Below are 14,792 nucleotides of genomic sequence, written 5' to 3'. Positions count from 1 at the left end.
TTCCAAAACGAATTTCATTGGTGAGTGCTTAATAGTTAGTGACAAAAATTGATTCAAATACGGAACACTGCAACAGAAATAAAAATATAAATTATTGTAACCAGTGACAAATGAAACAATAACGCAATGTGGATTGAGAGCTATTTTATTTTTAATACAACCATAATATAATACTAGAACACTAGAAGTGCATCATAAACAATGTGTGAGGGGTGTAGCTAAGTAAGTCCAGTCATTCTTCTGGCAGGATCGAATATGAAAATAATATTATTATCGTCTCGCGATTACTTGTTGCGCGTGACCTAAGATCTGCACGATGCACAGAGTAATAAATAATAGTATTATGAGATGTATTGTTTAAAACAACGGCAACATTCGCGCACTCGTAGGTATCCATACTAAATTATTATAACTACCACAGAATTGTTTCATATTGTATTTATGGTGATAAACACTGACATATCTAGTACTATTATTTAAAATTACGATAACGGCAAAGGCAATCCGTTGGCGGGGGAGATAATATTATAAATAATTTTGTGATTATGATACATAACGTAATAAAATAATAATATTGTTATGGAGTATCGACGATAAAGGATGAGCGGAATAGTATTGGGCGTTGTACTGGCGTGGAGGAGGCCGCGGTAAAAAATCGCAACCTATTGCAGAAGAAGCGTTTTGGCTTGGGGTTAATAATAATAATAATAATAATAATGACGAACGGTATAATAATTATTAATAAATATTAAATAATAATAACATGATATTAGTATATAGTATTTCATATACCACGGTCCCAAGAAGACGCGGTCGTACCGGACAGTTACCGGGTGTCGGCGGTAGGTGGCATTGCCGTCGCCACGCCGCCGCCGTCCCGTCCGACAGTCTTTGGTCGGTGTGCCACCGCCGCTGAGGAGCGCGCGCGATTTCCATTATTATATTTTTTCCTTGTTTCTATCCCCGTCCGATTTTATTCGCCCGCGTCGCGCGACCAGTTCACGTCCGTCGACCGTCCGGTCTCGTCCGCCGATCGTGTCATCGTCGTTGCCGTCTTCGTTTGCCGGTCGCGTACGAAATCGTTCCGCGTTTCTCGATCGGGAAGTTATCGTTTTATTTTATTTTTTTATTTCTATTACCGGCTTTTTCGTTATTTTTGACTTTGCCGTGTCCATCGACCATTTACCGTTTGAAATAAGTGGTGTCCGGTGTCGCCGAACGACGGAACAAAAACGCCTGGCGAACTTTTGGCGGTGAGTACGACACGAAATATATATATTCACATAGAGGTGATTATTGTCATCTCAACGTTGACCTTTCTATTCACCCCTTTCCCCCGCGACCGTTTATTAATCGGCAATCGCCATGTTTTTATTATTATTACGTTCAATGACAAAATCGGAACGACAAAACGTTTTCTATCGATTGATTTGATTTTGTACTTTAATTATTTTTGTCTGATCTTGAAGCATTTTCAATGTAGATGAACCTTTTAAAAATCAACGGTTTTTGTCTGTTATGGTACAATTTACTTTATTATTTTGTGACGTAGATATTCACTGTAGTCCTGTACCTATAATAATTGCATACATTTGAATAAATTGGTGAAATTACTGAAATGGCAGTTTGTTCGTATACGACAACTGATTTTACCGTTATCTCGATTTAATAATTATCTGAGGCACGCAACATTTCTGTGCTTTATATGTAAGTCGATTAATTTTTCAACAACGAATGTTCCTTGACAATTTAAATAAAACGTTATGAATCATAAATCATTCAGATTATAATTATAGGTACCTTATAGTTAAATAAAATTTTAAAAAAATATATTATTTTTCGTAAATAGGTACTAGGTACTTACTTTGATATTATCGCGATTATTTGACAATATTATAAAAGTTGTGTACTAAAAGGTATAAGATATCATTATAACATAGTATGTAGATAAATGTGTGCTTTTGACTATTTACTTGCATTATTTACTTACTATAAATTAGATGGGCAACTAATTTATTTTTGACATGTAGAAGATATTCTAAAGAATTGGAAAACTTTTACCGATATAAATTGACAAAAGGTAGAAAGTTTTAAATCTGAACTAAATATTTTATGTACTACATAAAAATCATTATAATTCTATAACTTACAGTTAATTATATTTTCAAATTGAAGTTCTTGAAATTCGTTTTTTTTTTTTGACAAGTACCTATCTGTTTATATTTTATTCAGAGAATGTATTAAATTTTACATATCTATAAAGTTTAAATTAATGTAAATTTTATTTTTCAATACGATCATGAACTTAATAATTTTGAATATGTTTATTATTTATTACCACGATAGTTATTAAAATTAGTGTTTAAATACAATTGTAATGTGTCTGTATATTATATTATGAATTAAAAAAGTCGGTGTATCTGTTATTTTTCAAAAAAAAAAAAGGAATTACAATTCATCTTTAGAAGCTATATACGATAAGGTTCAACAACATTTCGTGGAAATAAACCATATTGTATCATCGATTTCTAGAGTCGCGTTAATAGGAAAATATAAAATTATCATAATTGTATATTAAATAAAACAATATGTTGACATAAAATGACAAGTTGATTTTTAATAGAGTTTATCAATTATTATGTTTGGTTGGGTTTTAATTGTTCTAGATAATATATACCTACAGAGGGAACGAAAAAAATATAAGTATTAAAAATATATTAATATCAAATGGTACATTTTGTTTGTAATAATAACAACTTTACAATACGTATTATAATAATAAACTTCGTTTTAAAAACGTGTTAGAAAAAGTAGTCAGTAATTACTTATATGTACATAGGTAATAAAATAAACTAAATTATTAAAAAACACTTATTATTTGATGCAAGAGCTGTAATTTTAAATGATAAATTAAATTATTTGATAACATAATTATTAATTATTAATTATTATCTATGATTCTGAATATATTATTTTATCACGTAATAAGGTACTTAGAAATACTTAGGTTGATATCTATGTACAATAAAAATGTTATGAAGGTAAGTGTAGATGAAAGTTTTAAATAACCTAGATGATGTTTACTTATTTAAACATTTTCTAAATTTTATTTTTTTCTTATAAAAAAAGTTGGTAAATATAAATATAAATATAATATATAATAGATATTAATTATCAATAAAGTAATCATTACAATGACTGAATTGGTACTATCATATACACGAAACAAAAAAAATTTCATGAAATATAAAGTAATATTAGTCTCATGAAAAGTACATAAATTGAATTATCCTATGTATTATCGGTGTAAGGTCATAACAATCGATTATTTTTGCCAGAATTATTATTGTTACATTTAAATTTTTGTAAATAATTTAAATAAAATAAAATATCAATAAAAAAAATAATTATAAACATTTTTTAAATTATATAACAAGTAGGTAAGTAAATATTCTAATTAAAAAAGCATACATAATTTAATGCACAAAAATCAATAATTTATCATACATTTATAAGTATTAAGTATTAAGTGCCAAATGTAGTTACTAGTTTCTTACTATAATGGTGTACTTACAGTTTACTATAAATGATTATAAGTATATTATAGTTATCAAACATTTTTTGACTACTGATTACATTTTCTTGTGAATGTTAATTTTAAAAAACGTTGTTAAAAATAGAAAAAACAAATTTGGGTTATAAATGGTTATGATAAAAATATATAGATAATTTCTATCAATGTTTAAAAAGGTTTAAAATAAATTAAAGATAAATAATTTGTTATAGTCGTTTCTCAATAACATATAGGTTGTATTAATTTTATAAAATTGTTTAGAAGGTATTTACGTTAAATGAACAATAAATCCATTTTGGTAGGTATCGTGTAGGTATTTTAACAGACAGTAATTTAAGTAACTATAGTGCTTAAAGTTCTATGTTGTATAAATGTATAGTGTATAATATTACCTAATACCTATTTAACTTAAAAAAAAATTAAAAGGGTTACAGTTTAAAACTAAGTAAAAATAAAAGTAGGTATCTTATCATATAAACGATATTTATATAATTTATTTATTTGAAAAAATTGAGGTTAAATTATTTACTAATGATAAATTCACCATGATCACCATATCGTGGGTAAACTTTGGATAAAAACTTAAGTTAACTTTTTTATTCAATAAAACGTGACTAATTTTAAAAATTATTTAGATAGATATCCAATATTTCAATATTTATTTGAGATAAATTTGGATAAATTTGATACTTATTGTTCATTGTATGGTGTATTCAAATATTATAATATATTATGATATATTAGTAAGTATAATTATAGTATAGGTATGATATGAACTATGTATATATAGTTTGTCATATGTCATAATGTTTTTTTATAGCTGTTTATTTTATTTGGTATTAATAATCCCTATAAATTGAATGTAATGAACCCAGTGGCGTAGCCAGGATTTTTTTTAGGGAGGGTTTTTTTAGTAATAAAATAAAATAAATCTACAACCGTGTTAAAATAATAAAATAATTGAATGATAATGATTATTATCACTAGTGTGGTAGTGCAGTCGATAATGTGAATACGGCATAACAGAATACATTTCACCACGAATAAATGATTGAATTCCTATATTATAAACATATTTTTGATAAAAATACGGCCGAAGGGGGGGGGGTTCAACACCCAAAACCCCACCTGGTTATATGGCCGAATGAACCATACATCAAGTAAATTTACATGTCGTAAATAATATATATCTGATAAATTGTATTAGGTAGATATCTAACTATACATTTTTTTTTTCTTATAATTTAGTTTTCTAGGCAACAATTGAAACTGAAACCACGTGTCTTCACTCTTGTACTGGAATTATATTTCATATATTACTATAATAGGTATATAGTTTATTATTAAAGTATATATTTTGTATATGTATTACATATACAATAAACATGACTTATGTATTACCTATATATTCATATATATTTTCTATTTGCAGTTAGGTTTAATGACATGATTTTTGTCGCTCAAATCATAAACGAAGGTTATAAATAAACATTTAATATTAATTAAATATTATAGGCAAACATATATATATATATATATATATATACATATACACAGTGAAAGATATGAAGAAGGTAGAAGAATTCATTAAAAGTTGTGTTAAACTATATACAGCATGCTATAACTGAGTGTTGAACAAAATATAGTGAATATAATTATATATGTATATATTTATATATTAAAATTGTAATTTGTATGTTTTGATAATTAATTTGGCAGAGTGGGCAGACTCTAATAATTTTTATACACAAATTAACAGTTTATTTTATCATATACCTAAAACTATTTAAATCTTTTACTCTAACGTTTAGCATTAGGTAGTGAAAATATATGAAAAAATTGATAATCGTTTGTTAATATTTTCGGTGGACCGTTTGATAATTATTAATTATCACCTATGTGATCTATGTGATCAATTTAAACGTCTTTCTGCTTCAAACTGCAGTGCTTATAGTGTACAGTATATATTTCAATCATATAATTAAGTTTGTCGTAAATATTATTGTAGGCAGATGCTTGATATCGATGTACCGGTCATATACATTGCTTATGAATTATTATGTACTCGTATTGTTGGTTTCATTGAATATTTTTTTTTTTTTTTATATTTATTATATATAATTATTAATGTCATATATTCTTTTTTTTCGTAAAAACTTAATCCCAAGTACAAAATTCGTTTAATCTAGGTCTTTATTCTTCTTTTAGCGAGTGTCGAGAAACTCAATTACATCAACAACAACCCATTTATGATTTTTATTACACTTCCAGCGTTGCGATATTATTATATTCACACATGTATAATATATATGTATAAAAAGCGGGTATATATAAAGATTAGTTCTCTAATGGTAACTTTGGCCCACCTGCTTCTTGTAAAATACATATTGTAGTTCGTTTGTTCGTGGCTGAGCTGATTAAATTAAACTACAGAGGTCTTTCGCACCCCATAAAAAGCGCCCACTGTTTTTAATGGACGCAATATTCCAAACGATCGCAAACAAAGATGGCCATCAAAAGTGCTTTTATATTTCAACGAAATTTGTAATGATATTTCTGTTATCTAAGTTACACTATCAAAATTATTGTTTACTATTTTGTATTTATATTTCTGTTTAAACTTTAAATTATTGGATATAATATGATGTATGCATTATGTTTTTAAATTATATATGTGCATTTCGTATAAAGGTCTAGTTATGTGCTTATTATACTTTTGAATGAATATTATTATATATCTGGAACAAAATCATTTTTATTGGTGGTTGGATTTTATTTTTAGATTCTGAGCTGAGCTATCAATGTTTTCATATTACAATGATGTTTGCTTCTTTTGTATCTGCACATATGATAATATAATGCTTTAATCTTCAACTTTAAGAGTAGTTTCTAATAGAACATTGTATCTAGTTAGTTGGAAATTCATAATAATTTTCAAAATAATCGGTAAAAAAAAAAGTAAAACGGAAATTTTTGACAAAATTGTTTTTGTTTATTTTGGTGTAACTCAAAATGTTACTCAAAAACGAAAAACCGTCGATATTTAAAATATTCAACTAAATATTTATAATATAATATGTATAATATAATTTTATAAATATTCTGATAACTATTTATAGATATATTGAATTTTTCCATTTTTTTTATTATTATAATGTCCATGAAATATTATTGTTAGGTAAAAAAGCTTGAAAATGTAATAAATGAAACTGCATAAGTTATTTTTTTTATAGATTTTTATACTGCAATACAAATGTTTGGTAATATTTAAGATTCAAAATAATTCATTATAATTTTCTTGTGTTAAACTTAAATAAAACCAAATATATAATTTTTAGTTTACAAAATATGAACATCGATAACAATATAAAAATGTATCATTCCTTATTATGTTTACTATTAATTTAAATTGCTCATGTATATATTCCTAAAAAGTAAATTATTTAAGGCATTTGGGGTTGTATTTTGTTTTCAAATTAAAATAGAATTATGATGAAGATTATTTATTTTAACTATTTAGTAAATTCTTTTTATTTTCCGAAATTTTAAAAATATACATTTTAATATAAATTTAAATACTAGATATGTGTAAAATGTTAAACTCATCTAAATGCCATAAATCGCTCAGTGTTAGAAGTTCGTTTAATACAACTATTATAGTGTGTATATAGATTTAAAAACAAATATTAATCTGTTTAGAGATTATAATCATTATAAACATTACAGCGCACCTACCAAAATTAATCTAAGTTCTCATATTGTTTTTATATTATGTAATTATTATTTAATCTAATTTTATTGCTTCTTGTTATAATTATTATGTACTACTTTTTAGTGTTTAAATTTTCTTGTTTTAAATTGATACATGTTTGTATATTTTAATGATGTATTAATTCAAATCTAATATTAACAACTATACGTCTATACACTTTCGACAAGTACTGCTTAAAGGAGGTATGCAAAAATAATTTATGTTTTATTTTTATTGGTATATATGTGTTTGTCAATAATAATAAATAAAATAAAAAGAAACAAGTTAGATTTGTTGACTCGCATACGCATTGTTTTACTAAGATGGAAATTTCCGGAACGTGAGTTATCGACAGATGTCGATGAGTTGAGTAGAGGTTGAAACAGAAAAACGATTAGAGTGTCCGTCAAAGTTGTTTGCGCTTCGAAAAGCTCGCATCGTAGACGAGTTACAAGTTTTATATAATCAATTCGGTTCGACGGCGACCGGCTACTGATTGATAACATTGTGTCAAGTAGTTCTTCTTTAAAACGATCTTTCCAGACGTCCTCTTATTATGGTTACGCGTAATCGATTAAAAGAACTTTTTCTCAACACGTGAATATCCTTAGCTGTATCAAGTCCTTTTTTTTAGACCCTAACACAAATGCTGTTAGAGGCATTTCTCGCCATGCCCATAATTAATGGTAAAACGCGTTTAATATAATTAATATCTCTTGCTCTATCGTTATTTAATATTTTTTCGCATGTTTATTATTGTCACGGTCAATTTCTCATCATGTCTTGTATTTATATTCTTTGTAGTTATAAAATGTATACATTTTTTTTTTCATAAAATATTCGTTAATTTATACTTTTAAACGATGAACAATTGTTTGACTCGACCCTAAAATATATTAATATGTATACACTTGAGATATGTGTATTATAAACTACCAAACAACTTCGAGCTGTCACAATAAAGATAACTTTACACTTTTTTTATTAAGATTATTATTTACATCATAATTGGGCCACGCGGGAGTAGTATTAGAATAAAAAGAGGTATCATTTATGAAGTAGGAAATGGTCAACGAATACAGACATTGAAGCAAATAAATCCTTTGCCGGTATTGTTATTTTTATACGTGTGCATAAGATTAATAATATTAATAATAACTATAAGAATGGCAAAAGAAGTTTAATAAATATGCATTTTAAAACATGTTATCTATGGTTATTAAAAAATCAATAATAAATCTAATACGTTATTGAATGAACTATAGTCATTAGTGTTATATATCAAGTAACTGCGTTTAGTTAAAATACTAAATGTCACTATAATATCACAAATAAGTGTCAAGTAGGTACGTAAATTGTCGTGTCAAGTATATAGACACTTTTAATCAAGTAGATTATTGGCTAATGATAAAATAAATAATATGTATCTATATTGTATATACAGATATACGATTATATATTAGTAACTAAGTGAACGAGTTTTCAGGTCAAATAACTTCGATTTATTGATTGCCCAATTGTTCCTTGGGTCTAATAGAAATACAACGGTTAACACGCTCAAACCAATCATAAGTACATGAGGTGTGTGTGTATAATAAGTTTTGTGGTTTTGTGTTGTTTTACATATTTTGAACCCTTATTACCCTTATGTTTAAATTACTATTCAATTAGATGTGATAGTACGTCATATTACACAACATATTTGATAAAAACTGTTTATTAATTTTTTTAATACACGATAATATTATATTGAATTATATTTTGATGATTTAATCGCATTAGTTTTATTATTCGTCATCAAATTATGTAGGTACGTAATTTTCGTATTAAAATAGGTGATCGGCGTCAATAATTTAAATGAGTATTTATACAATATATATTTTAGATCCTATACACCTGTTTAAAACAGGAAGTTTTATTAAACTATACAAGATTATTATTTATTAAAGAAAAGTGAACACGGGCTTGTGTTCAGGATATATAATATGCTATATAGTTACAAAAATAATAAAATAATCTTATATCCCAAAATAGTAATAAAAATTGAAGTCTATATTAAACAATAGAAATGGTGGATCGTTATTGGCAATCTTCGTTGTAGGGATTATAGCCTAATTTATAGGTTTGTTTTTAGAATAATTGGCTGTGCAGAGGGTGAATGGAAGAGTGTTATGAATTATGAATACTTTAAGCAAAGACTTTTAAGTTAATATAAGTTTATTAATAAATATAATTGTATAATACAGCTAGGTATATATAACTATTTATATATATATACCTTTATTATTTTTTTAAGTGAATAGGTATTTGTTAACGCTTCTAAAATATAAACAAAGTTCCAGATGTACTTTATGTAAGAAAAAAAGTTTTTGTCTCACAATTTTCTTTGTTATTTTATGCTTATATGTTAACATATTTTTATATTTTTTAGGCTGTGTTACCCCATTATAACTTTTTTTGTACCTATGGTAAACTTTTTACCATATTATAGTACATAATATATTATGTCTTGTTGATATACCATAGAATTAATTCATATTCTTCTGATTTTTTTTTAGAGATTTTATACATTAGTGGATAATATATATTTTGATTAAAAATCTCTTCGGATTAAATAATATTAGAATTTAATAATGCTACAGGTATTTAATTATATTTTATCTATATACATATGTAGATCAAAGCGGATCATTTATTACTTAATGCCAATAGGAGTATCGTATATAGACACATATTTATATGATTTAATTCGATTTTGAGTGATGATAATAATAATTATAGTCTGAACATACATTTCGATAATGAGAAATAAAACAATACGGCTATAAATAAAAGCAAAGAGATAATGTTAAAGATTCTTTTTATTTATAGCTTTTATATACTTACATTTTTTTTTTGTGGTCTTTTCTTTAGTTTTATGATTATTTTTGATGTGCATTGAAGCCAGCGGGATGACATTGAGGTCAACGAAGGATGAAATTATTCTTTATATGCAGCCAAAGCGGTGCGAGAATATATTTTAGCAAAAGTATTGCTCCTAGGAAGACGATATCTTAGTAATAATATAAATGACACTGGTACAAACAGTTCTATAGTAACCGGAAAGTATATTTATTTAATACTGATATTCTAACCAATGGGATTTTGAGTTGAGTAATTGATTTTTATCCTTAATACACGTATCTGTGGTACCTAGTGTAAATTAATTATCTAGTCGATTTATTATGTATTTTATTATATTAATATTAGTATTCTGGCTTTAGCTACCTTAAGTTTGTAACTATATTCTAATTATATATTTAAATAACATTTGAACATTTACCTTTTATAACTTTCATAAAATATTTATATTGAAGCATAGGGCGCAAGCCATTAAAGCCATTGCCAGCAATGTTATGTAAAACTAGTATGTATTGTTGTTTCTCAATAAACGATTGAAATTTCAGGGAAGCACTACGAAAGTAGATCTCTCGCCTTAATAGTCCGTTTAAACCTGGGAAAAACAATTATTATCTAGACGGCTGTATAGACATATATCATGTTAAAATTTATAACCAATAAATTAATTATAATGAATAGCTTTTAAGATTTTTTTTTTGCATAGAGGACTTAAAATAATTCTGTTAACAATACAATTTTTTACTATCATTTTTTTTTTTTTTTATCAATAATTATTTTATTTTTTGTCCAAATTTCAAGGAATATTTTAGTGAAACTTGTAACATTAAATACTTATAATTGGGCTTTAAATTACTTTATAATCAATGCTTAATTTTTTTACAAAAGCCCTTCATTTACATAATATTAGCATGCGATACTATAGTTCTGTTATATTGAAGCGAATGAGGTCAAAAGCACTTTTTCGTTTTTCACATTTTTACTATTATCTAAATTTACAGATATACTCAAATTCAATAGTTAATATACATTTCAGGTTATAATTGGCATACTATGAAACTAATATGTTAAATTATTATTCTCCAACGCATTAAATATTTAAAATTCTGTTGACAAAATATTAAGTATACGCTTTAAATATCTTATCTTATATTATTTATTATACATTATACGTCATAGTCAAATACGTGTATCAATACATATAAAAATTGACGATTCTCTATAGGTGGATACATACTCAAAATGTTCGAGAAACTATTTTAAATCTAAGGTCTGGTCATATTGTAATTATTTAAAGTAAATATTGTGTTAGAAATTTAGAATCCAATAATTTATCAGCTTAAAAATATCGTATAATTTCGAAGTATTATGGATAATAACATTATTAAAAGTCGATACCTATATTTGTATTTATTCGTAATTTAGAAAAAATATGATAATTTTTCAGCTTTATTGAATAGTTATAAATTATAATATACATATTATAGTACCTAGGTATGTATATAAGTATGTCTTTTAATTTCGTATTATTTCGAGATTTCTATCAAAACAAATTCTTCAAATAAATAGTCATATTTTAGTGAAATGAACGACAATTTGTAGGTAATAGCTATGTAACATAATATATACTATAGTTTAAATATAATATAAATTATGTATATGCATATATATAATATATAATATAATATAATATAATAGTTATATATTATATGTATTGCAATTGTATGTATAAAAAAACCGAATAGTCGTCATATTTTGCATCTACTGTGCGTTCTCGAACGTGAACAAATTCGTTCAGTTGGTATACGAACCCGCGAAAATCACATCAGGTAGTAGACGTACTCACATGCACTATACTAACTTAGACATATACCTACAATCTAACCATAACCATCATTATCCTATATACCTACTCGCGATCAACCGGCCACATGCGTCGGCGAACCGTGTAGGATGCACACACATTGAGTCAACGTCCTCCGCGCGTGCACTCAGTAAACGTACCATGGTATACGTACATACGTAGGTATATAGTCACTGTCCGTCGAGACGGTTTTAAATGTTTTGTGATTACTGTAACGGGTTAGGCGGGTGGAGGTGCGTGCAGATGTATAGTGGACGAAAAAAGAAATAATAATAATGACAAATAAACCGACGGATCCGTCATGTCGTACCGGTTTTGTTATTGCTCATCGTCTGTAAATCGAGATCAAATAATACTTAAAAAAAAAAAATAATAATATTAATGATATAATAGTTTCAACCGTATACCTTTGCATGTCTTCGTATACGGATTAAAATGAGTATGTTGTGCTAATGAGTGTTTTATAATTATAAACAGGCGAACCTTTAACCGAACGATAGGTACTCTTTATTTCAAAATCTATTAATGTTTTTGAAAATATTTTTTATATGATTTCTAATTGAAATAAATAAAAGAACATTTTTATTTTAAATAAATTAAATTTTTTATTGTTATAATTTTTAATTTTTTTTACTTTTTTAATGAAAATATATATTTTTCATTTCATATTCTGAAGTAGAATATCTTTTAGAATATTTTAATATATAAAAATCAAAGTTTATAAGCAATTTATGAGTTAGTATTTAAAGTTTAGATAAGCAAAAGAGTAGTAGACCAACATTTTGAGGGGTATCTCCGTATTTTACCACTTCGCTCACTTATACTTTAAATTCTTACCTCATAAGCTATACTCATCCAAATTTATATTTTTATTTATCAAAATATTCCGAAAAATATTATTTTTCAAAATATGAAATTAATAATGTATGTCATTGTCATTCAAAAAAAGTAAAAAACTTAAAAAAATTTCGACTGCGAATCAAGTAAAAAAAAAAGAATATATTTTTTCAAAAACAATAGATTTTGAAATAATGAGTGTTGTTTAACAAATGAATCATCCAGTATACATTATGTAAAGGTATATTATAAGTGTTTGTCTTTCACTATCCATCTATGTCTCTTTCTCTTTTTCGCTCAGCTACTCCTACTTGGTTTCTTTAATAAACGCTCTCGTATTGCACCGAGATCACGATCATAGTTGTCGTATAGTGGACAGAGGTAGACTGGTCACGGTCGTATAGCCGTTGGTTATACGAAAGATTATCAGAAGATCAATCTATCTGATGTATGAAATTGTTGTTTATAATTTATAACTTATATTATCTAGATTATACTATAGATTGTGACTAAAATACTACTTATTATATAAAAGGTACGTACTTACTTTTTTTGTTATACAGCGTTTAACTTTAAAATGTTGGCAAATCGAGTTCTCGATCTTCATTTTTTTGCTTGTTATTTCTATCGATTACATTTTAATAAGTTTTTTTTGTACATTTAGTACAGTAGTATATACTAAAATAATTTTTTAATTTATAAATAATTAGAAATACACTTCATTAAACATCATGAAAATACATAGAAAATCGACATTTAATCATAATTTTAAATGAAAAAGTTAGAAGTTATCGATACAATATCCATTGTTTTGTGATGAATTATTTAATGTTTTATCATAAATACCATATGGACTATGGGTAATATATTTTAGATATTATGTTTATGCAATATGGTTAACCACACGCTGTTCTAAAAAAACCTCGTGTATGTGTAATATTATAATTTATAATCTGCTTGATGAATAATATATATAAAAACATAACCACGAAAATAAAAGATGTCTAATGTCTTAAATAATATTAATATCTGTAAGAGTGTTTTATAATAATTATAGTAATTACACTGACCTTTGGTGTGTCATTAACAGTTATTTGTCTCCCGGCGGGTAACGATGTATTAAATTTATTTATTATTATAGAATTGTAATTTAATTGATATTGTACAATGATGTTTATTATAATAAAATAGCTGTATATATGCATGTATATGATATGTCAATTAGACTTTAGACGTCACATGGTATTGAATACTTGTCGTGAACTATAGTAAATTATTTTTCTTAAGTATTTTTTACTACTGTGCATATAGCTATTTCAAGTAACATTTTAATCATAATCAATATATTAACGATGTATATAAGACATAACTAAGCAATTTTATTTAGTATTGGTTAATTCTTTATAATTTAAAAATAAACCATGAATAATATGCTGATTGCGGATATAGCTTTGCATTTTCACTAATAAAATTGATATTAAAGTTTCATTTTTTATTTTTAACTCAATAGTTCTGTATTATTTATATCATACTTTATTCATAACCATTTTTTTGTCATTATCTATAATCTTCTTCAAATTATTTGTTACATTTTATAAACCACGAGGTACATATATGAATTATAAATATCTTTTACACAATAAAATAAGCTTGCTCTCACTAATGCGGATTACCTACAATAGATAGATACATTTTATTTCTTTTACCATTAATATATCACTTGTTTATAATATATAGTTACATATTAGAGATGAATTTTAATTTATATGTAAACATTATTTTATAACATAATTTGTTTAACATGACATTACATAGCAAATGACCTAATGTAACCTTGCTCCCATATTTCATTGAAATTGCATAATTTT

General features: G+C 25.8%; 1 protein-coding gene across 4 annotated transcripts in view; it reads left to right on the top strand.

Annotated features, from left to right (window-relative positions):
- The first annotated feature begins 971 nt into the window (after positions 1-971).
- Positions 972-14,792, top strand: part of LOC113552018 (putative polypeptide N-acetylgalactosaminyltransferase 9) — a 122,697-nt gene continuing 108,876 nt past the window's right edge. For all 4 annotated transcript variants that reach the window (XM_026954676.1, XM_026954682.1, XM_026954691.1 and 1 more), the window contains exon 1: positions 972-1,253. The gene's annotated coding sequence lies outside the window, so the exon portion shown is untranslated. The remainder of the gene's footprint in view (positions 1,254-14,792) is intronic.

This window comes from Rhopalosiphum maidis, chromosome 1 (genome assembly GCF_003676215.2).
Source record: "Rhopalosiphum maidis isolate BTI-1 chromosome 1, ASM367621v3, whole genome shotgun sequence".
NCBI classification, from domain to species: domain Eukaryota; kingdom Metazoa; phylum Arthropoda; class Insecta; order Hemiptera; family Aphididae; genus Rhopalosiphum; species Rhopalosiphum maidis.
Note: the sequence above shows the minus strand (reverse complement) of the source record. Positions and strands in the feature narration are given on the sequence as shown.